We start from the raw sequence: 26,279 nt of genomic DNA, 5'->3' as shown, positions 1-26,279 counted from the left end.
TTGCAGATGCCGTACTTATGAGCACACTCCATTCCACTCACCCATAAGGAGAGAAAGCCAGTTATAAGCCTTGTCAATCCTTTTCAGACTGACACCAGTTCCAGCTGTGAATCACTATTTACTAGTTAAACTCAGGTCACCCAGCTCATACTCAGGGATTTATCCTTCTATGGCACTGGAGATGACTCCTCAGGTAGCTAATACAAATCAAGCTCAGTAGTATTCAGTAGATAAAGTGTACATATAGCATGATGTACAGTCATTTTTCTTCTTCTGCACCGGTAATGGCAACGCCCACATTTGTCTTCTCACTATAGCAATATATGTATGCTGAGTAGCACACTTTGCTAAAACTGTCATATAGCATTTATATTGTAGGTGTGTCATTAGGAGACATTATTAAGTACATACACTATGTATAATAATATGTCACAATAACATTCATCTCTAGGGTATTCCACCTGTCTTGTTAAATTTACTTTGCTGTCTGTGAAGGCACTAAACAAACAAATACAAAAGAATTAAAATGTTATCAGTATGTTTGTTTTTCGGCTTTTTCCCGGTAAGGGGTTGCCACAGCAGAAATCTGGTCTGCTAATGATTGGCAGTAGATTTCTACGAAACACCGAGGTGCCAGCTCGATGCCCAACCTTCAACGAAGGCATGCCCATTTACGCACGCATGTCTTTCGAACGCTACCCAATCATGGGGAGGACATGCAGACTCCACACAGAAGGCACTTCCAAGCCAAGCCGAGAATCGAACGGGAGAACCTCTTGCTGTGAGGTAACAATGCTATCACCGTACCACCGTGGCATAAAATGTTATCAGTATAAATAACTTTAATATTTTCAGTATAACTGTTTTAATCTTTATGTGCACCTTGTGAGTCATGCTGGTGCAGCATTTATGATGCAGGCTAATATGCACAGACAGTATAGTGTGATGAATTTATATCATCTATGCAAGGGATCCTAGTGGATCATTAGGACACGGCTTTGGACTATAAATAAGTAATGTGACCTAGAAGTGCAGCTCAGTATGTGATTCAAATTCTAAGTGATGGGATGCAAGGTAGATTAAAAGTAGCCAGGGGTGGGCACTATACATTCCAAATGGGGAGGACACATTTCAACAGTATTAATGAATTAGTATAAAATTATACATTTTGATAAACTACTGGCTTTGCTATATTTTTTAAAACACCTTTTATTAATGTATCACTTAAGACACAGACTCACATACATTAATAAAAAAGAAAACAAAGTTAACATTTTTTTATTTACATACATTATACATTACATATATGTTTTCTTACTTTATAACAACAGTCATTTAGTCCTTCATATAAATTGCTCAATTCCTGCCTTCTTAAACCTCACTCCTCCTTCTCCTGAACATTATGCATTATTCTTTCCACAAATTCCATTTATTTCTGTGTAATTTGCACCTTCTGGTTTCTAAACATCCTAAATCCATTTTTTATCTATTTTACAATACTCAATACTTCAATTACAGTTGGTTTAGATTTGGATTACCATTTCGTAGTAATTGCTATTTTGGCAGCCAAAAAAAAATTATACTTAATAAGGCCTTACTATTGCTGGGCAATTAAGGTCATATGCCTCTCTAGTACCTTTCCTCTTTCAGTTATTTGCCCCCAATACTTTGGTTCCTTTCCCACTTTTCTCCAGAAAATTCCAGCCCTCACAACCAGTTTGTGTACCCCTACCTGCAGTCACCACTATTAGGAAGATCTCCTTTCTCCCTTTCATGTTTATATAGTTCGTAGAATACTTTCAGCAACTATTTGAATATAATATTCTATATGATTATTATTATTCTCCTTAAGGATCAGCATCCAACATCCCACACTTTCCTTATTTCTTGAACTCTCCCGTGCTTCATAATTATCCTAGTGCACACTGAATTATAACCTTCTGCTTGTGTTATGCATGTGTACCTTAACAGTGCAGCTGTAAAATATCCCTTCAGATCTGCTAATCCTAAACAACCTTGTTCTATTGGTTGGATTAGCTTACCCTCTTCTACTCCCAGACAAGTTTTTACAACTCTTCATTGATTATTGCCCACAAATTCCCTGGTTTATAAAAATATACCTGACCTGTATATAAAACTAAAGGGACTAAAAGCATTTCACTATCAGTACCCTACTATCCATGTCCACAAATAAGAGCTTCCAGTTTCTCTGTTTTTGTATTATCTTTTGTTTAGTCTATTCCCACATGTCCTTAACTGCCATAACAAAAACCTTATTAATCAATATTCCCAAATACGTTATTATTATGTTCTCATAAAAATATGTATTGGTGAACCAATTCATGTGTGAGTGGATATTATTTTTCATTTTATACTCATTTTTTATCCCAAAAAGACTTGAAACTGTCACAAAATGTTAAACACCAATATGTATTGTTTTCCGGATTTATCAGCTAGCAAATAAAGCCTGATTACCATATCAATTATATCCCTAATTTTTAAGTCCTTTATTTTCTTTGCCAGTGGCTCTGAATATAAATCTGACAATTTATTGGCTTTGCTATGTTGAGAATTCCCATGTTTTCCAAAGCTTAACAAACAAAAGAACAATGGTTGCCTGAGTTAGAGTAAGAGTTCTGTTAAATGTGTGCATTTTATCAGGTAATATCACTTCAGTATGTCAGGTTTTCAAATGTTAAAAGAAGTGAATGCATTATGCAGTTTAAAAGAAGCACTCTACTGGTATGAAGTATTATGTTATTATTTTGATATGAAAGTAATGTGCACTGCAGCTTATATAATCCTACTTACAAAAATTGCTAACAAGTGTCCAAACCTTTTGCTTTTTCTGTTCTGCTAAACCTTTGAGATATTTATGGACAGATGCACAATTCAAAGCATATTAAAGTTAGGAAAGGGTACAGTTTAACTTATATAACAAAGTTATATTGACACAGTTTGTAGATCCCAAAACTTTAATGAACTATAGACAGTTTATATATCAAACAGCGAATATGAAAGGGAAGTCAAGTAGATAGGACTATTGTTGACTGAAAAAAAACATACTAGTACTGATCAGAGCAATCTTATTACAGTTTCCACATCATCGTGTTATCTAAGAGGCTAGTCTCAAGTTGCTGTTCTTATCTTTCTTTAAGGCGTGTAGATCTGACCTTGTTCATATCCTGATCCTTTACTTTTTCTTTTATGTTAATTAGGAGAAGGAGAATGAATTCAACAACTTTGAAGAAATAAGAGACTGCCTTCAATCTAACAGATGGACGTGGTTATATTGGATAGAAAGATCAGCTTTTTCCTTTTACAGGCCTGTTAGTGGGACACAGGAGCAACTGCTTGTAGGACTGGGTACTTCACTCACCTGTAGTACAGTGCAACCTAGTGGTGTACTAAGTGCAGTCTTCTTCAGTACAACGGCTCCTGCTGGTAAGCCAAGGCATTGCAGCTGGCTGCAACACAGCACCACTTGTTGATTGGCTTAGGAACTGCACATGCAAGCAGTACAGTGATATACATTGGTATTGCAGTTACCTGAAGTACAGTGACTCTTACTGGTAAGACTAGATAGTGCAGTTGGCTGAAAAACATTGTCATTTATTAGTGAGAGTAAAAACTGCAGCACCTGCAAAGTACTCCACCTGCTGGTGGGACTAGGAACTGTAAGCAACTGCAGTACAGCTTCTCCTTCTGGTGAGATTAGTTACTGGTATCATATTGCAGTACAGAGCCACCTGCTGGTGGTACTATGAATTGCATTTGCCTGCAGAACAGCATCCCCTGCTGGTGGGACTAGTGCTGTACTTGCTTGTAGTACAGTCCTACCTGCTGGTTGGAGTATGTACTGCAGTGGCCCTCAGTACAGTATAATCTGTGGTGATTGCAGAACACCATAAGTTGCTGGTAGGACTACAAACTGCAGGTGACAGTAATACACCTACTGGTGAGAATAGGTACTGCAGGTATCTGTTCTACTGCTAAACCTGCTGATGGTATTAAAATATGCAGGCAGTTGCAGTATAGCACCAAACACTGGTGGTACTAGGAATTGCAGGCAAGTACAGTACAGTTCCACCTGTTGATGGTGCTAGTAACTGCAGTCACCTGCAGTACATTGTCAACTGCTGTTGGAACATGATATTACATTTTCCTGCAGTAAAGCACCACATGCTGGCAGAACTAGGTACTGCACCCTCGTCCTCCACTGCCTCAATTGATAACAGGACTAGTTGTTCCAGATACATACATACAAATATTTCAAGCACAGGCATTAATGCCCTTCTAGCTTGCCAGTATACCAAAACACTTGTTCCCATAATAAGTGTCCAGTCTGTTCTTAAAAATATATAAACTAGTACTTGCTTTAATGTAATTTAGTAGTGTGTTCCATACATCAGCTCCTCTGTCAGAGAACCAATTAGTACACTTCTCATTCCTATAGAATCTTTTTTAACTTCTCCAAATCCTTTGGATTTTTAATACCATGACGGGAATGGATTCCATTCCTAAGTCAAAGTACGATTAAAGTTAATGAAAATAGTATTGTTTCACTCTTTGATGTCAGCCAAACGTGCTCTTTGCAGCACCCACAGTGTGCCCAACAATGACTCTTTCTACAATTCATTTGGCGTTATATATTGGTAACATATCTAAATATGATTACAGATTTTTTTTTTATATTGGAATTGTCTGGGTGTCTTTCTTCTACATTGCTCTTGTTTCTGCCTACAAATCTTGATATTTTATGACTTTGTGTCTCTCTGTATGCAAGGCACTGTAGTCACTGGGTGTACCGGTTTCAATGATCAATGCTACTTTTCTCTTCTTTTCATAGACCACTATATCTGGTTTTCTCACATCTATGTTTTAAACAGTCAGTAATGGGTGATCCCATGTGATGTAGACCTCCTTTTTTTATGATGCTTTGTGACTCATGTTTCCAGTGTTTTTCAGCCACTTCAGTCCCATAATGTTTTCACAATCCCCAGTGTAACAGTCTTGCCACATTATTATGTCCTTCAGTATATAGTCCTTCTGCCATTAGTATGTCACAACCAGCAACAGGGTCTGCAACTCTTTCTAATTCTGTTTTACAAAACTTACATTTGTCTGTTACTCCCATATGCTCAATGGACTTTGTAAACCAGCCTGTACATAGTCCACTGTCTAGGGCTGCTAATATTAACCTTTCATCTTTTGTTTTGAATTCGCCTCTCCTTAGCCATTCCTCAGTTCGATCGTGATCAACATGAGGTTGTTTCAGGAGTTTTCTGTACTTGCAATTATATTTATGCATCTCCCACATGTCTTGTCTTCTCATCTGATCCTTCACCTTACATTCTTTCTTTTGTTTTTTTTTGCACATTCAGTTGCTGCCTGATTTCTATCTACTTCTGGTTTAATTTCCATTCCTGCTTGACACAGATATGCTTCTACTAGACTAAGCAGGGAAGTCATTTTAAGTTTATTCTTCTCATGTTTCAAAACTTTCACTATGTTTGGGTCTTGTGAGGTCAGTAGATATGTATGCAGTCCTACAATTGCAGATCTACGCATGTAATCAATTTCAAGGAGGCCCATCCCTCCCTTTGAACAGGGAATATATAATCTTGCTATGCACTGATTTTTATAAATCATTTGATAAATATGAATCATCCTTCTTGTTTTCCTAGCTAATCTATCCAACACCTTTCGGGGCTAGTCAGTCTCTCCAAAACTGTAAGTTAGGACAGAAAGAGCAAATTGGTTTGTAGCCTGGATTTTGTTCCTAGATGTCAACGCTGTTTTCAGGATTAATTTAAGTCTTCTAAAATATTGCTTACTGAGTTTTATTTGCATTTGTTCATGATTTATTGTTGATCAGTTCCCTAATATTTATACATTCCCTCCTGTTCAAGTTCTTTTATATCACATTCATGTCCCAAACTGATGTTTTCTTGGTGCTGCAGCTTTCCTGCTTTAAAGGTTGCTTTTGCACATTTATCAAGTGCAAAGTCCATTCTTATATTATCTGAAAGTTTTGACTACTTGCAGTTATGCTTTCACTTCCTCATCTGATCAACTATACAGTTTTAAATCAACAACAAAGAGAAGTTGACAAGCCTTTGCACTTTGTTGCTTTCTGGGAGCCCAATCAGACAGCTTAATGGGTTAAGGGCAAGACAAAAGAGCAGTGGTGACAGAGTTACCCTGGCATATCCCCCATTGGAATTTTATCCCTGGAATAATAATTTGTTCTTTATCATGGCTTAACTGCAAAGTGGCTTGCGACTGTTTCATGGTCACTGTGATGTACTTTCTCAGTGTAGGGTGTATCTTATACATTCCTAAGCACTCTTTTATGCATGAATGTGGGATACTGTGAAATGCTTTTTTGTAGTCTATCCATGTCATACTTAGATTATTGCCCTTTTTACAGTTTCCACTATGACTTTATTTAACAACAAATGATCCTTTGTTCTATATGACTTTCTTTTATTACACTTGTGTTCTATTGCCATAATTGGGTTTTCTTCTAAATGACTATAAACTCTGTCGGCATCAGTTCCACTGTATGGTTTATACATCGTCGGAAGGCAAGTTATTGGTCTATAGTTTTTAGGGTAATTTGCAGGTTCACTCTTAGGTAGGACAATTGTTTTTTCAGTTGTTAGCCAGACTTGTGTCTGTTCAGGGGGCACATATAAATAGTTCTTACTCATGGCTAAATCTTTGTGCAAAGATGATAATACTTTTAGCCAAAAGTTAGGTACTGCATCTGGGCCTGGGGCTTTCGAATTAGAGGCTTTTCATAACTATTTTTCAATCTCTCTAGTCATTACTTCATCATATTTTACATCCTGTACAGTTGAACTTCTTATTCTTTCTTTTATTTCAATCCATTTAGCATCTTTCTTATATTCCACAGGATCTTCATAAATATTTCTTCAAAATGTATCTATTTATTCTTTTTTGGGTGGTCTTTCATTTCCTTTTACTTTGTTTCCCAATTCTCTATAAAACTTTTTTTGGCCATCAATAAATTGTTTATTTTATACTTTTCCTTTATATTTATCTTTGTATCTTCTAAGTTTTTCTGTCTGTACTAATATTGAGCATTGCTTTTATCACGTCTGTCTTTCTGAGTATTTTGTTGATCTTTTCCCTCTTCTATATTCTTCTAACAGTGCCACTTCTTGTCTTAATTGCTTTATGCTTGTCTGTATCCTATATTTCCATGATGCCATTCGATTTCTCCCAGTCCTTTCCCCCAGTGTTCTTGTGGTAGGACTTCACTCTGCAGCCATATTAATAGCAGATAATGTATCCTATTTACTTCTGTTATGTTGCATGCATCTCTATAGACAGTCCTAATTACTGTGTTCAATTGTTTTATCAAACATCTAACTTTCTGGGTTTTATTGACCTTCTGCAGTTTATTTCTTTCATTGATCTTAGTATGTCTATCTAGCTATTAAATCAAGCAACTCTTATCTTAGATCATTTTCATCTAAACTGAGGGCACATTCTTTGTTCACAGATTCCTGCAGCATTCTATCAAAAGTTCCAGAGCTTCTTCCTATGCCATGTTCTCTTCAGTTTCACCCTGTGTCATCCATTCTTTTTCATATGAGAAATTACTGGCCTATCACTCCCTGACATTGACTATGTCAGAGTTGGCACAGTTTCCTGTTCTTTCCCTTACTGTATAGCTCCAGCTGAACCTGTGTACTAATTTCCTAGGAGAGGCTCCCAATTATCTTCATATGTCAACTGATTAGGTGCTTCCTGCTCCACCGGTTTCTCCTTAATATGGATGTCCATTGCTCTATGCTGTTGTGTTGTTATCCAAGTTAAATTTTCTACACTAAATCCTTCATTTTGCAGGTAATCTATATCCTCTGTATAGCCTATCAGGCCATCTGGAATTCCTGTTTAATTATAGCCCACAAACAGAGTTTGTGTCTCATGAATGGACAACAGCAACAGACATCCCTCTGAACCAAGGTGGACTATCTACAGACCCTGGAAACTACAGGCCCATAAGTCTCACACGTTTCGTATGCAAATCTATGGAAATAATTACCATAGAAATGATCGATAATGGCATAGGAAACCTCCAGTCAATGGAACCAATCTAATGTGGTTTTGTCAAGGGCAGGTCATGCCTAGTCAACCTGGTGGACCTTTTTGCAAAGGTCACCAAAGCAATGGATGAGGGTAAAATGATTCACACTGCCTACTTTGTTCCAGCCAAGGCATTTGACACAAATCCCTATTCAGGTATTAATGACAAACTCAAGAGGTTAGGTATAAACCCTTATGTCACCTGGTGGATAGCCAGCTGGCCCACAGACAGGACCCAAGAATTTAAAATTGTGGAGTTCACCTCTACAAAGAGGCCAATTACAACATGAGTCCCTCAAGGAATGGTTCAGGGACTGCTTCTTTTTGGCATTTACTTCTCTGAACTCAAGGCCAATGTCAACTTAAAAATGCCTTATATTGTCCATGCAATTCAGATCCTGTGTCCTAGCTCAAAAGAATAATTTCTTGAGTTATAACTATTTGCTCTCCTAATATTTCTGACAAAGAACTCTTTAGGGAATTATTAAAATCTGCCAACTCATTACACTCCCAAGCAACATATTTCCAGTTATATCTTTGTTCCCCATCATATTTCCAACATTTGCTATCTAACTGAGGAAAATTTGTCTAAAATCTGCTTTGGAGACAAAACAAAAAATACATATGCAAACACTTCCAAGCAAAAATCCCAGACCTTCTAGATATTGTTGCATACTTGAGAGACACATATATGTCTTCCCATTCTTCCTTTGTAAATTGCTTTCCCATTTTTACTTCAAAATCTTGTCTCACCCCCTCTAGTTGATTCTTATAATTTTTGTGCAATGTGTTATAAGACCTACTAATTATCCCATTTTTAACCATAGCTTCTTTTCAATTTCTCACTTAAGACTCATCTGTCCCTTTCTCTTTGCCTAACTCTGATATCAATTCCTGATAGAGAAGGTGGTCTCTAACCTGCAGTCAAAACTTTGTTTTGGCCTCATTCCACTCTATTACTTTCCCCTGTCCAGGTACTTGGAACCAGTACCTTGATTCCTTGTCAGTTTTCTACCTCAAAGTTTCCATCTTGCCTATTTTATGTACTCCTACTCACGATCATTGCTATAACCAGATCTTTTTCCATTCCATGTGGCTTTGTATTTAAAATACTTGCTGCAACTTTAGGAATATAATATTCTCTTTGGTTCCTATTACTGACCTTAAGGATCAACATCCAAAAATCCCACACTTTCCTTATTTGTTGAACTCATCCCTGCTTTATCATCACCGCTTTCCACTTTGAATAATAACATTCTGCTTGTGTTATGTAGATGAACCTTAACTGTCTAGCTGTAGTGGCTCAATATACTGAGAAGACAAATTCTTGCTAGAATATACAAATATTATCTGGAAATAGTGCCTGCCTTCCCAGCACTCTGAAAAAGATAGTTACTTTTTGTGTAACCTTCTGGTGGCAGATTGGGATGAAATTGAAAGCACAAATGGTCAGGGGTATATGTTATATAGCTGAGGGTTTGGGTGAAGAAACCAAATCACATGGATAAAACCCACAAAAGCAGGGAGCATAAGCAGACTTCCCACGGATGGCATCACAGTGAAAAATCCAACTAGAGAACCAGGAACTGTTAGATGGCAACACTACTCAGTGCAACACACTGCTAATGATCAGTTGTTATTGCACAAAGGCTACCACAGACAAAGTACAGTAATGATGCTTGAATGTGATGGTAGATAAAAAATATTGCCAGCTAATTACTTTTCAATCTACTGCAACCCCTTCATCAAATATGCAGCCATTTCATCAGATACAATCCCTATACTCATCAGTTACAGGCACTTTATTGATGGTGCACCTCAGATATCAGACTATATTAAAATGACAAAAAAAATTGTCTACAGTAACTTTAATCCCCTTACATCTAACACCACATGCATGCATGGGCACACACAGACACACACACACACACACACACACACAAGACCATCAATTACAGCCACTTTTATGACTATGACTATACACTTTAGATGTTTGATTATGAACACATGAATAAATAAATAACCATCACACAGGCATTTATCATCTAAGCTCACTACTGTAAGACTGCAGCATGTAAACCACCACATGCCCCCTCCACACACACACATACACACACACACACACACACACACACACACACACACACACACATATATATATATATATATATATATATATATATATATATATATATATATATACAACTCACACACACACACATGCACACATGCATGCACACACATGCAACCAATTACAGACACTCATATGCCTGAGACTATAAGCCTTAGATGTTTCACTATGATCAAATGAATAAATCAATACATAAATAACTGACACATAGGAGTTTACCTTCCTAAGTCACTACTGTCAGAATATACCCCGGAATTCATGAAGCTTGCACCAGGCGCAGGCGTAGGCGTAGCGTAGGCGGTATAATGCCAAATATGGCCACCGAGCGATTCAGGTACAATCCAATTCCATGTGCACTACCAGCGTACGCCAGATCTGTGCAGCCCTCAGCTTAGGTATGCTAATTACTCCATGTGCAGTGCCGCACCATGCAAATGAAGGTACATAGCGATTCATGAAGTGGTGCAGGCGTAGCGTAAGCCCACAGAAATGTAAACCAAAAAACACGGTTTACATTTTTCCAAACAGAACATCGGAACTATGAAAGCGGACCAGACTCATGTATTACAAAGTTAACATATGCCAATGGCTAAATATACAGCCAATGGCATAAGAAAAGATGCCCAAAACCTAAAAATCAACATTTAATTTCATGTCCACAGTAATGCAAAGTACAACCGCAGGGCATGTGTGCGCAAATGGGAACACAAATAAAATATATACAAGTGTCATAAAATCGCAATGTAATACAAATCATGATTTCACCATAATACTCAAATGGTATGCATGGTACACCACAAACAAGCTGCAAGGGTTGCTAAGGGTCTGTGACAGTGTTTGGCGTGGTAACTAGGAATTAGTAGTCAATGCCATGCAAATGAGGCAAGTAATAGTGAATCGCAAACGTCCCACCGGACTAAGGCTGTACCATACGGGGCAGCGCTACAACACCGAGGAGTGGTTTAGAGGTATACATGACATCAGACGTGGGGTCTGCCACCGTAGCTGTAAGCACATTGGAGCAATGCAAATCCGGCCTGGCCATTGCTAAGCAAAGCTGCTGGACAGGGGTAGGGAGGTAGGTATAGCATCGTTTAGCTGAGAGCACATATGGTGCCCGAAAGCACATGTGTACCGGGATGAAAACGTGCCCAAAATCCAGCAAGAAGATGCAAGCGCCACTCACCATAGCTCAAACAGGAAGGTCAGGGGAAGAAAATAAGGAAATGCTGCAGTAGGGTAATTGGAGTACAACTGAGCAATTAACACCTATTAACTCACAGAGGGCAATCGATGGCAGCTGACAAGTCTGCTCGCAGAAACCTGCAAAACAGGATAGGGGAGGTGTTGGATTGCAAAGAAAAGAGAACTGTCATAGCAGAGCAAAGCAAACCTGCAGTAGACCGGCCATAGAACACATTACGCAAGATAAGCCAGGTTTAGGAAAGTACAAATGAAAGCAGGCTGCTGGATGCATGCCAGAAAATGGGAGGTGAAACATTAAGAAATGTAAAGGGAAGGGCAAGAGGTAATCCACGGCAGCCAAATGTAATTCAACACCAAAGGCACCACAATAGTAGTACCTGTCGTAAAACACATAAGATACCCTGTAGCTACGATCGTACGTATGACATCATCAGTGTTCATAGCACAATAGTATAAAGTGTGAAAGCACCTCACACACACCTGTGTATTCCCAAACACTGCACCAAAGGTGTAAACAGATGGGGAACTTTTACAATGTACATGTTGGGAGCTGCCATAGCTGTGATTCATCACCATGTGTTAGAGACTGAAGGTGTTGTGGAGGATGATGCTGACAACCACCACAGGCCCGGGAGGAGGAGAAGAGTGTTCAGACCAAGGGTAACCTACCAGGGGCTACATGATCTGGAGATAGTAGAGCATTACAGGGTGGACAGGGACATCTTACAGCAAATAGTTGAGCTGTGCCGGCCACGCCTGAGATCCAGAAACAATAGAGGGGAACCCATCACAGTGGACACGAAGGTATGTGTAAGCTTGCGAATACTAGCCACAGGTACCTTTCAAAGGCTAACTGGAGATATAATGGGGATCTCACAGGTATCAGCATCCAGGGTACTACACCAGTTCCTGGATGCCATGTTACCACATGCCAATGAGCATATATACTTCCCCTGAACTCAGGAGGAGTTGGCCAGCAATATGCATCTCTTCCACCATGTGGCACACTACCCGGAGGTACTGGGTGCGATAGACTGCACGCACATACATATCAAGTCACCACCCTGTGAGCATGGTAGGCGCTACATAAACCACAAGGGATACCACTCCATCAACTGCCAGGTCATGTGCAATCCCCAGGGCATTATCATGGATGTGTGTGCTGGCAGCCCTTGAAGCTACCATGACTCCCACATCTGGCATGCCTCACAACTGTATCAGGTATTTGTCAGGGGGGACATCCCACATGGCCACCTTGTGGGGGATGCTGGCTATGCACTGGAGCCATGGATGATGACTCCCATCAGAAATGCACACACACCCATGCAAGAACGCCATAATGAGGCACACGCACAAACCAGAATCATCATAGAGCGTGTGTTCGGGATGCTGAAATCACGGTTCCGTTGCTTGGACATATCTGGTGGAACCTTGCAGTACTCTCCAGGCACATGTGCCCACATCTTCATAGTATGTGCCATGCTACATAATATGATCCTGCGGAAACAGCTGCAGCAGGGACATAATGGTGAAGGCCCTCACAGCCCACCGCAATTGCCAAGGCCATCACAGGCACAGAGGGATTCAGACCACGAACACCCTGTGCCAGCCCCAGTAGGCAGATGGAGGCATGCCCAATATGCCTACACCTTGGCAAAGAGGGAACGTATAGCACATACTATGACAGTGTAGGCCCCTACGGACTGACACACCTCTCCACCTGCACACACAGTAAAATGGATGGCACACACACACGACCACCTGTGAATTGTAATGTATAGGTGGCCTACTTTGTGAATCCTACATAGGCAGCCCTCAACCATTACACACACAGCAGCTATTGGAACAAGGAATGTCAACAGCTGAACAGTACACGCACCTATCAGCATATGTTGGTACTGTATGTATAGGTTCCTAGGTACATCGGTAGGTACACTCCCGATTGTCAGAGGCCATTCATCAATTGAGGCAAAGAGTGTCTGCTGTCACCACCACATCGAGTAACCAACTGTCCCTCAGTGGAGCAGAGCTAATTGCGGGATCCATGTGTGTAATCACTGTTCCCCACACACTCTGCATGGATTCAATGGTGTGTTAATGAGGAGCTCCATACAATGTAATCATGGATGCAGTGGCAAAGCATGGGGTGTACCCATGACAGGTATTTGTCACCCCAGCATGCTCCACCTAAGGTTGTGTGAAGGTGTAGCACATTATAGTGTGTGGCTCACTGTGACATACACTCCCAATGCTGGAGCACATCAATTAAACATCACTTGGACATACCATTAATAGGTCTCATACATATGTAAACTAACTGAGTTACCCATTTGATTGCAGTATGGAGTAACAGCCGTAGTACAGTCCACATACAAAACTATATAACATGTGTACAAATCCCAGATGCCCAAGTGGTAAATGCACTGACTGTCTTGCATGTTCCTGGTACCACGTCCTGCAAGGGAGGTTACGTAATCCCGAAGGCACGTATAATGGATGTTGGATGCAGGTCATCAGATCAGGTTTAGCACATGTTAGCAGGAATATGCATTGCCCAGTGCTGGTAAGCGTCATTTAAACATGACTATACGGATATGCGTGAAACAGGGCTAAGCTTCTCTGAATATCGTGCAGATCACGGTCAATGATGTCCAGAACAGGTGAAACTAGCATTATTCACCCCTGTACTAATAATGCCTGCTCTGAAGGGTAAAACAACCACTGCCAGGAGTAGAACACGCAATCATGTACACAATCACCTAACACTAAGCTACCCAAGATGTACCAACGGCAGGTGTGTAATGTGACAGGTTCAAACACAAACGTGCGGAGTCCAGGAAACAGTATACACCGACATGTACACAATGAAAGGTGTATTCTCCCTCTCACTCTCTCTCTCTCATATATATATATATATATATATATATATATATATATATATATATATACAATAGAGATAGAAAGGGTGAATATGTTGATATATACGGATTCACCTATATCTGCAAATATATAGATAGGTCAACGACATGTACACAAACATGGAGGTAGAAATAAATAGAATACTGCCAACTATGGAATGTGTCACATACCGACATGCGTAATCACGAGGCTTAAAGACCAAAAGAACACAGTACCGGAACACTGGAACCGTGTGTAATATTATCACGATATTAAGGGACATTTAGTTATCACTGCCGGTGTTGCGGTCCACGTAGGTACTGTGTTCAACTGTGTTTGTGATTGCTGTAGTCTGTGTATGTGTGTGTTGAGGGTGCTGTGTGCATTTCTGTGGGACTGTAATGTGTGTGTGTGTGTGTTTGCATTGTGTGTCTGTTAGTGCTAACTCGGAGGTAGATCATTATGGTAGGTGTGGTTATAGCTGGCCATAGGCATACGGTTACCACCTGTCCCACTTTAAGAGGGACAGCCCCTCCCTGGGCAGTTGTGTCCTGACAAAAAATATTAAAAAGGGCAAATGTCCGAGATTGTAGGACATAATTATGTCTCATATATTATGTAATAGTTGCATTAAATAGTTATGCCTGTATCTACAAAACGTAAATGTTACATGAAACATGATAAGTAGCTAAAGTGCTACAAGAATAAGTATGTATTCGGGATAAAAGTATGTTCTATCCTGTGTACTGACCGTGGGTATGTGTCAGCCTGTAAACACCGATGTGTGTCCTGCAAATGTCCCACTATGGCCATTAGAAAAGGTGGCAACCCATGCCAAAGAGGTTCAGTCACCAACACAACTGCAATGAGTGCAAATATCTGTGACAGAAATACACGAGACAGCTGTCATTTAGTAACATTCCTTTACATATCGCTGTATTTCCAGAAGTATGGAAGTATCAACCTCACCTGCATACTATATAGAAACCAATTAACAATGGCTCAATGTATAAGCCCATAACAACCATAGTTCAGTCTAATAAGTGATAGGTCTTCAATTAGAGAAGGAGCCCACAGACATATATGGAATATGTAGAAATGCAGACCCCACAAACCTGTATAATGCTATGTACACCCACCTACATCTCCCCCACACCCAAAACAATTGCAATACAGACTGTAATAACATCACAAACATCCACTCACTCAATTACATCTGCAGAAGCGTTAACATACCTTGTGAGAGACACATTTGTAAAGGCACCATGTGAAATCGTAGCTGTTGTATTATGGAACAGATGGCGATGTTACAGGTTTTGTTTGCAATAGTCCCTTATCAGATGGTTGAGATGACAGGTACACTCACATGTAGAACTACATACTCTAGCCATCACACACAATCCACAGGGGACATGAATATAAAATATCCGTGTCTCTACAAATAGCAGTTGCAATTCCTCACAACAAAACACATACAGGCCATCTCCCCGAAGGTAGGGCAAAAGGGCAACTCCCAAGTGGAGAATTAAATTATACCCCACTGTTGCTGCGTAATTGGCAAATGGAGTAGCTGCACAGCTGATGTGCATGTAATAATTTACTCAGGAACACCAATTGGCGGCAGGAAACCACATGTTACAGGTATCGACGTATATAAGGATTACTTACCATACATTCAAACCGTATGCTCATACCATAAAACCGTTTAAACACTAAAGGTGTAAGAGAGATATTTACGAAGATTCGGAATGCTAACAAGGTTTATAGAACACTCAGTATGTTAGTGTATGTAGAGCCTGTTTTGTATTAATTAAAAGTGTACGCAATGCATAAAGTGGGAAAAGGTATTATGTAGTGATGTCTTGTTGAGCATAGTAACGCTTGTAGAAATTGTGTGTCCTGCTGTGGGCCACAAGGCAAACATCACATACACCACAAGGGATGTTCATAGGTTCATAGGTTCATACTAGGCTATCTGCCCAAGGGCATTTATAAGCCTAGCCCAGAGTTTTGTGGCTTTCACCACCCCTTTAGTTTGGAGGATACTATGCCCATTATTTTGCTGTGCCTCTGTCAAGCAGTGACACTGAGATAATCCCTGGGGTATATCTGCGATCTCCCATCCATTGGTCAAGATTTCTCTTGAACAAAGCCAGCGAGGTGCTCTGCCTGTTACATGAGGGCTTTAAACAGAACAATTCCACACCACCCGCCATCAGTGGTAGGGTATGTCCAACAAGTACGTGCCATAGCAGGGGATAGTATATGTTGATATACTGTCACAGTAGGCATGTGTATGGGCATATAACGACAATAACATGCCTAAGGTGGTCCTGCCATGCAAGTATGCTTTGCATTATGGAATAATGTGTAAAATATGTGTAATGTACAGTATTGTAGGTAGATATGTCAGATATTCTACACAGCATAACTGTTATATCATGCAAACAAAAGGTATTGTCTATTGGCATGTACAATACACAATAACAGGATACATATGGCTTGTAGTCATGGGACACTGTAACAGCATAATAGCTAATCAAAATGGAAGAGTTACTCAATTAACCATGCACAAAGGACATGTAATAGCTTCACAGGTTCATAGTGAGGTACTATGCTGTCTGGCAAGTCTATGTGTAAGCCCAACTACAGTGTTTACACCAGCGGCACCTCTCTAGGGTAGTGTCCTATCTGTGAACAGCAGAGCCATGTGTTACCTGCACCTCTGTACAGTACAGCCATTGCAGTGATCCCTGGTGTATCAGTGTGACCGCCTACAGAGTCACCTATGACTGGTGTGTTTGGTATGTTATAACACCCTATTGGCTGTAGTTGATGGGCACACATGAGTCTGTGGGTTATAAATAATTGTTGTGTTTGGCAATGGGGGCTGCCTCTGGTGCCTACACAGAGTATGGAGAGGTTCTGCAAATGTCATACTCATACTATGTGTGGCCTGTGGTGGTGGAGATCTAGTGAGACTATGTGATGAGTGGGGTGTGTTGCAAATGTTAAACGTCCCCAGATGAATGTCAGGTTCAGTCTGGGTTGGTGAGAGCATTACCCCCAGCATGGCTACATATGTGCATCTCCCACAGGCTGTAGTGTCGTATGTTGGCAGGTGAGCATTGACTGTGTACATGAGACAATTGCTCTATTGCCACATGTTTGCCGTATTCAGCATATAGACAGGCAATAGCACTGGTAAGTGACACTTGGACATGCCTGTATATTCAACCATGTCTCACAAGATATGTGAGTTACGCGTGTACAACAGCTGTTGTACTGTAAGCAAGCTGGAAATGTAAGGACAGACAGTGTACTTGTAAGAAATGAGTTGGAATGGGTGCTATAGTAATTAGTAGCTCATGAAGTGCTTACATGTTCTGGACAAGTGCTGAGTATGAATATGCAATACAGATAGGGTGTTGGATAATATCAACCCACTGCAACCCACAAGTGGAGAAGACAGTCATAACTGGAGGCACTGCACTATTATCCTGCTGAGTATGGTCTGCAAGTCTATGAACCTTTATCAACGTAGATGTTAGCAGTACAGAAGTAGATGACAGTACGGATGATTTCACACTGCATAGCATACCTGTGACAGGTCATAGGACATCATCACCCATACCGTGTTCCAGCTACACTGAGTATACTATATGTACCTTTGTATGTCACAGGAGTGTTCTACCAGTGGCCTGTTGACAGAAGCAACACTACAAAAGGTGTCTGAGTGACATGTGCATATCACACCAGTGGTAGCTACAGTAAAACAGTGTTAATGTTGTGTACTCCCCCCTCATTGTAGCCAATACCACACAGACAAATGGGAGGCATCTGTATATGTAAGGATGTGAATGGCCATGACCTAGGAGCAATAGCTGTCTCAGTGTTGTGGACAGGATATAGAATGGGCTTTGTGGGTAAGGTGTGTGACATATGTGCACAATCTGACAGCTGATAATAGCATTGTCACCGCTAGGTGAATAACCCTGTACCCATTAACTACCACCTAGGCAGCGGTCAATATTATGGACACTGTGTAAGGGATGGTGCTGTGTAGTTCACCCCCCCTGAGTTGGTGATGTCTCCAGGCCTATTAGGTAGTCATACGAGGCACCCATGTCATGGCAGGGTGCCATACATGAGCATGGAGATCATTGGACAGGCATACTCAGCACTCGGGTGACCAATATCGGATCACATATCACCTTTAAGGGGTATTGGCCATGCGTGGATGGGTGATACCAGCCTTCACAGTCCTCACCTCCACTATGCAGCATGCTGGCTACCTTGCATAAAGACATGTGCAACACTGTGATGTTGGACATGCTACACATACATATCTTGATCTGAAAGACATACGTCATGGACAGCCATTAACCTACTACAAGGATCGCCACATGCTGGACAGATCTCTGTGCCATACATGTTACATACTCCTGCCATACCATGCAACCCTATCCATCAAAGCTGCACATGTCATCTCTGTCATACATGGTGTGATGACCGCATGGTAGATGTATTATTAACTGTCTGGATCAGTAATGTGGCACTGATGCACCTCACGGGGGCAAAATGGCTGTCAGATACAGCTGGAAAACCTTGCCTGTACATGCTATAGTTGATAACCATCCCTGCAAATGATGTCCGGCTAGCCATTGTCCCATGTGTATCACATGTATAACACAGTTGATATGTGGCAGGATGTTGAACTGCTGTACAGTGCCGTGTAGCTGTATATGGCAAAATACATGCATGTAAAGGTTTCCATGCATATGTGTGCATTGTCACTGCTTATGTCCATTAAGGCAGTGTATGTGTTGATATGTGACATATACACAGCATCAAGGTCAACAGCATTACTGTGGACACATCCAGGCATGTGCTGATAGTTAAGAACACCAGTGCAGGCAAACAGACATGCCCACATCAAGACAGCATTCACATGGAGTATGAACAATGTAATGTGGTGACAAATATATATGGTGATGATATCCAATGCATAACGGGTGTTACATGTGTGCAACACAAACATGTCAGTTGTGTCAGTGTCATGACGATTTGCAAAGATAACTGTTCAGATGTACTAGATTTAATACAAATGTATGTGCAGCTGTGTCTCTGTACATCTCTGTGATACTGTGACCTGTCTCCATCATTATGTCTTCCAGATAATGCCTCATTCACACCTGCTAGTGTATAGCCATCTGGAGGATGATGCCTTCATCCCGTACCTCCATGAGAACTATGAGGTGTTGTTCAGCCATGTGCCACAGCATGCCCAGCAGTGTGACGACCTGTGGCAGGACCTTTGCAGGAGGGTTAATGATGTGGGTGTCCATAACCGCACCTACCAGCAGGTGCACAGACACTGCATGGACCTGATACGACATGCAAAACAGCGTGCCAATGCAATCGCCAGGGAATAAGGTGGAACAGGTGGTGGACCACCAACCCAGCCCCCACTCACACCCACCGAGGAGCTACTGGCCAGCCTGGGGACACCCTCAGAACAGCATCCACAAACACTAGCTGTCATCGTGGAGGTGGGTGTCTCCCAACCAATGAGCCTGGAGTTGTCTGGTAAGTCACTACTACACATATGACTATTATATCCCATTTAGTTGCATGTGTCACTGTACAATATGTAATGTAACATCATATGCAAGGTATGTTTACACAGATGCTGCATACTACAGTATGCTACCCTGTGTATGCACACATGTGCATACTATATGCTATTGTACAGGCAAATATGTTAACATGCACAATGCACCCTGTGGCTGTCATACAGTCATGGATAATGTTCAAACTGCTGTGTCACCCCTATACAGGTACCTCTGGCGTGCCGCACAGACATCAGTCCGTTGCTGGTGAGACAGTTATCAGTATCAGGCATGTTAATGCATATATCTATACTCCATGTGGCCAGTTAACACATGTACACATAGTGTATGGTCCAGTCACGATATACAGGTCCCATCTGTCATCATTCACACTGGCTACCCATGTGCAATATATACAAACTAAATGAAACACTGACATGAAACCACAGTATCTGTCATTGCTAGATTTGTGGACAGCTGTGCATACAACAATGGAGGTGTTCAATGTAGGCATATGTACTATACATTGGAACAACACATATGTGGTACGCAAACAGTACCACACAGTGAGCTGGGATATGGGAAGCCCACAGGAGTCACCATTGTGTAATATGCCCCTGCATTGGGTGCACACATTGTGATGTGCCATCTGACATGTCCCAGACATGTAGTGTTCCGGCTGCAATATTGTCTCACTATCCCATAATACATACCCCACATACCAAACATACAACCCGTTGTCTGCATAGCCCTGTGGGCAGTGACATATTTGACATCTATGGGTGCATGTCATATGTGACAACACAGACATGTGAGATAGATGGCCATCACAAACATTTGGCCAACACATGTTCACACATGGCCATGGAGGATGGCCAGAGACATGTAGCCACACAGTAGTTGTGATGTGTATACACCCTGTTGCACATTGTCCACACATGGTCCAACTATAGCCTTAGTTGACTGATTATATAGTTGATGTGGAACACTGGACATCCTAAAAGCCTGTGCACAGCTAGTGGAGGTGTCACTTAATTCGACCATATAAGATGTGTTGAACATCACGACTGTGTCATAGCATGACAGTAGTCACCTGTACAGCTTCCACAGACATTGACACCACATCAGGCCATAGATACCATACATTTCCCTTGCTGCTGTAGGACATCACTGTCAGCCGTGCACCTCATGTGTGTGGTACATTAATGCCATGTGGGACATGGTGTATTGACAGGTCTGCCATGTGTGGACATGGTTGCCAGGCAGCTAAGACTTTGTAGTAGTTGTGCAGGGGTGTCATCCGTAGGTCTTTCAGTGACCTGTCACATGACACAGCATGGTTTGGTGTGTATACACCTCAGCGACGTGGGTCACAATCCACAGTTATGTAATGTGTATGCACTCAGTTATGGCTATGCACTGTGTGCGTATTACACACTGTATAGCAATATAGATGCCTCATGATGCCATGCAATGGCACAGTGTCTGTATTTCACATTGTATAGCAATGTAGATGCCTCACACTACCCTTCAATGCTAATGCACATTTGCTAAAAGTGCATTCTATTTGTAGGGCATACAGACAACACTGCAATGTGATACCCATTACAATGCTGTACATGTGTCAGGACACCATTGTGTCAGACATGTATGCATGTCAATGCACACGTCAGCAGATTACATTACAAGGTCACTTCAGCCATGTGTACTGTTAACCTGTGCTGGTCCACATGGTGTATCACAGGGATGCATGCTTACTACCATGATTGTGTGAACTGCATGGCTACTGATATGACACCTACTTGCCGTTGTGTGCAACCCAGGGAGGTATGCTAACTACCACTATTAATGTCTGAGCTGCATGCCGTCTACTGTATCACATGCATGCTGCATGCCGTCTGTCAAATCACATGCATGGTGTGTCTGTGTGTCTGTGTGTCTGTGTGTGTCTATTGTAATATAGAGTCTTTCTTTGCATTCACAGGTGATGTAGATGCGTTACCCTCCTGAGGGCCATCTGATGTTAGTGTCCCCACAGATACTAGCAGTGATGAACATATGCATGAGGTACAGGCAGGGTTGTCAGGGGCTGAATCTGTGCCAATGGTTGCCATCCCAGCTATGTCCCCCTCTTCCCCGCACACAGTTCTCATGCCAACACATACCCCATCATCAGTGGCCATAGAGGAAGGACAGTCAGCATGTGTTAGCTTGGAACAGGAACATGTGGTGGCTACAGAAGGTGCGTCTCCACACTATGGTGTCAGTGTAATTACTGCAGATGTGCCACACAGGCATGTGGCCAGTGCTGCTCGTAGGAGGACCTCTGGCAGACATGCACCTGCAGGACAGAGCACAGCAGCTGGTGTCACCAGACACATGTTCCAGACTGTAATGAAGGCACAGGCACATGCTGAACGGCAGAACAGAGAAGGGCAGAGGCTTCAGATGGCTGCTATCCATACACTAAACGACAACATCCAGGCATTGGCAAATGCTCAACAGCAGATTACTGATGTTCTGGACAGGCGATTGGGTGACATGGTTGGAATCCTTGACCGTGGCATGGCAATCCGCGAGTGTGAGCTGTCTGTGCTGGAACATCTGGTAGGAGTGAGGTGTAGGCCACGTGGACGTAGGCCAGCTACACCACCTAGTGCAGGTCAACGTGAATGAGCCACCTCACATGCCTGCTCCCATAGTGCCGGTAGCAGTAGCAGTGCAGCTGGTGCTATGCTGTCCACACCAGGGCACAGCAAGCCACGTGGATGTGGCCCTGGATGTTCCCAGCGAGGACACAGTTCCAGTACACAAGTGTCATTGGACAGTAGCCAATTTGTACCTCCACCTGGTAGTGCCCATGCAACCCCTGGCAGGCACAGGTCATGTGGACGTGGCCGGACACAGTGAGCTGTACATCCTGGTCTGTACAATCTGGAGCTGTCAATAATACCGCTGTGTAGGCCTGACAAAAGGCAGAACTGTGTGCACACATACACGCACACAGCAGAAACATCTGTAGGGCACAGCAACACCCACATGCATAACGACCACACATGTCCAATCAGATCACTGGACCTTACCCACACACATAATGTCATCCACTGGTGCAGCCTATGCCCCTGGCAAACATTATCGCCCTGTGCATATGATGATGCCTGTGACACATCCCTGTCATCCACACCATCGGTGCAGGGACATGCTCATATGGTCTGATGCACAGGGTGAACAGAATAGTGAGATAAGTGTATATTGCATTAGTTGTGTACTGTTGACACGCACCAGACATACCATGTAGTAAGGTTTATAATGCATTGTTATATGTTCACAGTATGTGTCTTGGTAACAATGGTAACAGCATGTTGGTAATTATGCCCTGCTTCTCTCCTTAAGGTCTAATTGCATGTGCCGTTACGTTACAGTGTTTGCAGTTGGAGTGCATTGTTGTATGTTCACAGTATGTGTCTTGATAACAACAGTAACAGCATGTTGGTAATGATGCACTGCTTCCCTCCTTAAGGTCTATTTGCATGTGCCAATAAGTACCAGTGTTTGCAGTTTCACATGTGTAAATGTGGAATACTCACAGGCATGTATGGCAATACCAGCATGCTATACATAGCCTCAACCTCACTGTTAGAAAGGCTACCATTCCACAGATGTCCACACATCTACTGATTCAGAAGCATGTAGGCTGTTTAATAGGCTACAGTGGCTAGAGATGTGACATCCATACCAGGTCACATCACAGGTATGGTGACATGGTGCGGGGGGTTTACACATCGGTCTGGCCGATGACAAAGTTAGAGGCCACTTGATAGCATGAGGCCTCACTGTGTAGCAGTAATACCCTGTCACATTACAGGATGAGAACACACACAGACATACACAGAAACACACAGTAACATGCCCACACTCACAGGGTCAACAACACTATAACGCACACTCAATAGTGTTGAGGTGAGGACCCCTGCCTATGTGGTAATCACCCTCACAGTACTGTGCACCCACATGACGCGACACAGAGAATGAACATGTACAGGTAGCCAGTAAGGCTGAGACCAATGGCATCAACAGGGTAGTAGACTGCATCACCATGAGGGGTTAGGGATCCTGTCTGTTCTGTATGGTAGCATACACCCTCACTCCATGCACCAGACAGCCATACATACATACACACACACACACACACACACACACACACACACACACACACACTGTGGAGTCCACAAATGTCATTCACATACAGATAGCTGACATGTGTGTGATACACACACACCACTCCTGCCTATGTCATGCTTTCTACACTGCAGTATGTACAGATCTCTACAACAGTGTACAGGGGTGTGTAACAATTGGGATGTATTCCCCACCATACATGGCATATATGGTCACACAAGCAAACACACATGGCAGTACTGTGAATGGTACACCTGTTATATGACGATACGTCTGACAGACATGCAGCAGTATTGGTCGCATTATGTGTACCAATGCTACCTTTGGCATTTGTGCTGCTATATGCACATGGGAGGATGTAAGTGTTACAGGTGTCAAGTGATTTATAGTCAGTAACACCCTGACCGCTGTGTATGTTGTATGTCTTCACCTTCAAGTAACAGTAACATAGTGTACAGTTTGCACATGTAATGGTAGGATGGCTTGTGACACACCTGTAAGCCGTCTTCGGCAAACATCCATCTGCAAAGGTGGATCACCACTTTACCTACACACATCCATCCATACCTGATGTACATCCTACCGTACTGTCAGTATTTCACCATATACAGGTGTCAGTGATGGGGCTGCATTGCAACTGCATGTTGTAGTTAGGCACAGATGAATTACATACATCAGCTACTGCACATGCATGGTAGCTGCATGCACACCACTACATGTACATGTGTGTTGGTCCTACATGCCTGTCATGTAGCCATGTTTGTATGCATTGCAATTGGTGGACATGTGTGATGACATACATAACACATGGACTGTTGTATGATATGATTGTTGTCATGGGTAACTAGTAAAGAGGGAATGTCACCTTGGTCAACATTGCTACCTTATGTACTGTTAGCATTCAACAACCATGGACCTACCTTCCATGTGCATGCATGTGATTGCTGTAGCCATTTGTCTCCACGGACGACAGCAAAAGCTATGCTATGTACATATGTGTTGCATGTGTGTGGTCCTAGTAAATATCCACTGCGATTACATGTATGTCATATCCAAACATGAGTGCTCTTTGGTGTACAGCAACATTCATCTGTTACAGCTGTGTAAGACCCAGGGCCCCTGTTATGTGTAGAGCCGACCTGGTTATGAACAGTGGTATCATTGCATTGCATAACACATGATGGAACCCTGTCAGTACATGTGTAGTCTGCACAGTTGCTGTAGACCTATGTACAGTCCACTGGTCATGAGTCACATGGTGTTGTAGTAATATATGGATGTGTGTTGCTGGTCCAAGGACATGGTGATGTCTGAGGGCTACATAGTAGAATGTGGCATTTACCACTGTGATCTGCACCTGAGACATCTGTGATGGCTCTTGAGTGTGTACTGGTCAGTAGATGTGAGTGGCCTTCATGTACATGGGGACAGTAACACCAAACTTTGCCCTTCCGTGTTTAGAATACATGTGCATGCAAGATAGCCCTTCGCTACTACTAAGTGTGTGAGCATGCCCAGTACGCTGTTGTATAGATTGACCCACAGTACATTCCAAACTGTGCCCTTCCATGTTTAGAATCCATGTGCATGCAAGACAGCCCTTCGCTACTACTAAGTGTGTGAGCATGCCCAGTGACACCTTGTATCGGTTATGTGCCTCTGTGTATGGGCATGGCCATTGACATCCTGTATAGCGATGGTGGTCATCCAGGCAACAAATGTCCATACCCCACATCAGGATGGATTCCTACATTGAACACACTGGTTGACTGTCTTGAAGGGTGTACTGTCTGTGGCGCGTCTTGTATCTATGTAGTGTTGTTATAGTGCTTCGTAGATAGGCAGTTGTCCCGCTCACACCACTGCCATGTGTTTGTCTACATCTACCTTGGGACAGTAATATGCTTTTAGACTGTTCACTCTCTGTACATTTCCTATCGGTGTCTTTGCCTTTGAGGATGATGTCATCCACCTAGAAGTATGCCTCTGGGACTGCTGTGTTCCAGTAATCTTGGTAAAGCGCTCTGTAACTGCGTAATGCTGTAGTGTGATAAGGTAGTTAGGTGTATGTTTGACTCCCAGCCCTGCCAAGTGTGTGTGTGTGTTTCCAGCTGCCTGGGGACAGAGTAATG

Source organism: Protopterus annectens, chromosome 1.part2 (genome assembly GCF_019279795.1).
Source record: "Protopterus annectens isolate FY-2018-M chromosome 1.part2, PAN1.0, whole genome shotgun sequence".
Taxonomy (NCBI): Eukaryota; Metazoa; Chordata; order Ceratodontiformes; family Protopteridae; genus Protopterus; species Protopterus annectens.
This window is presented reverse-complemented; position numbering follows the sequence as displayed.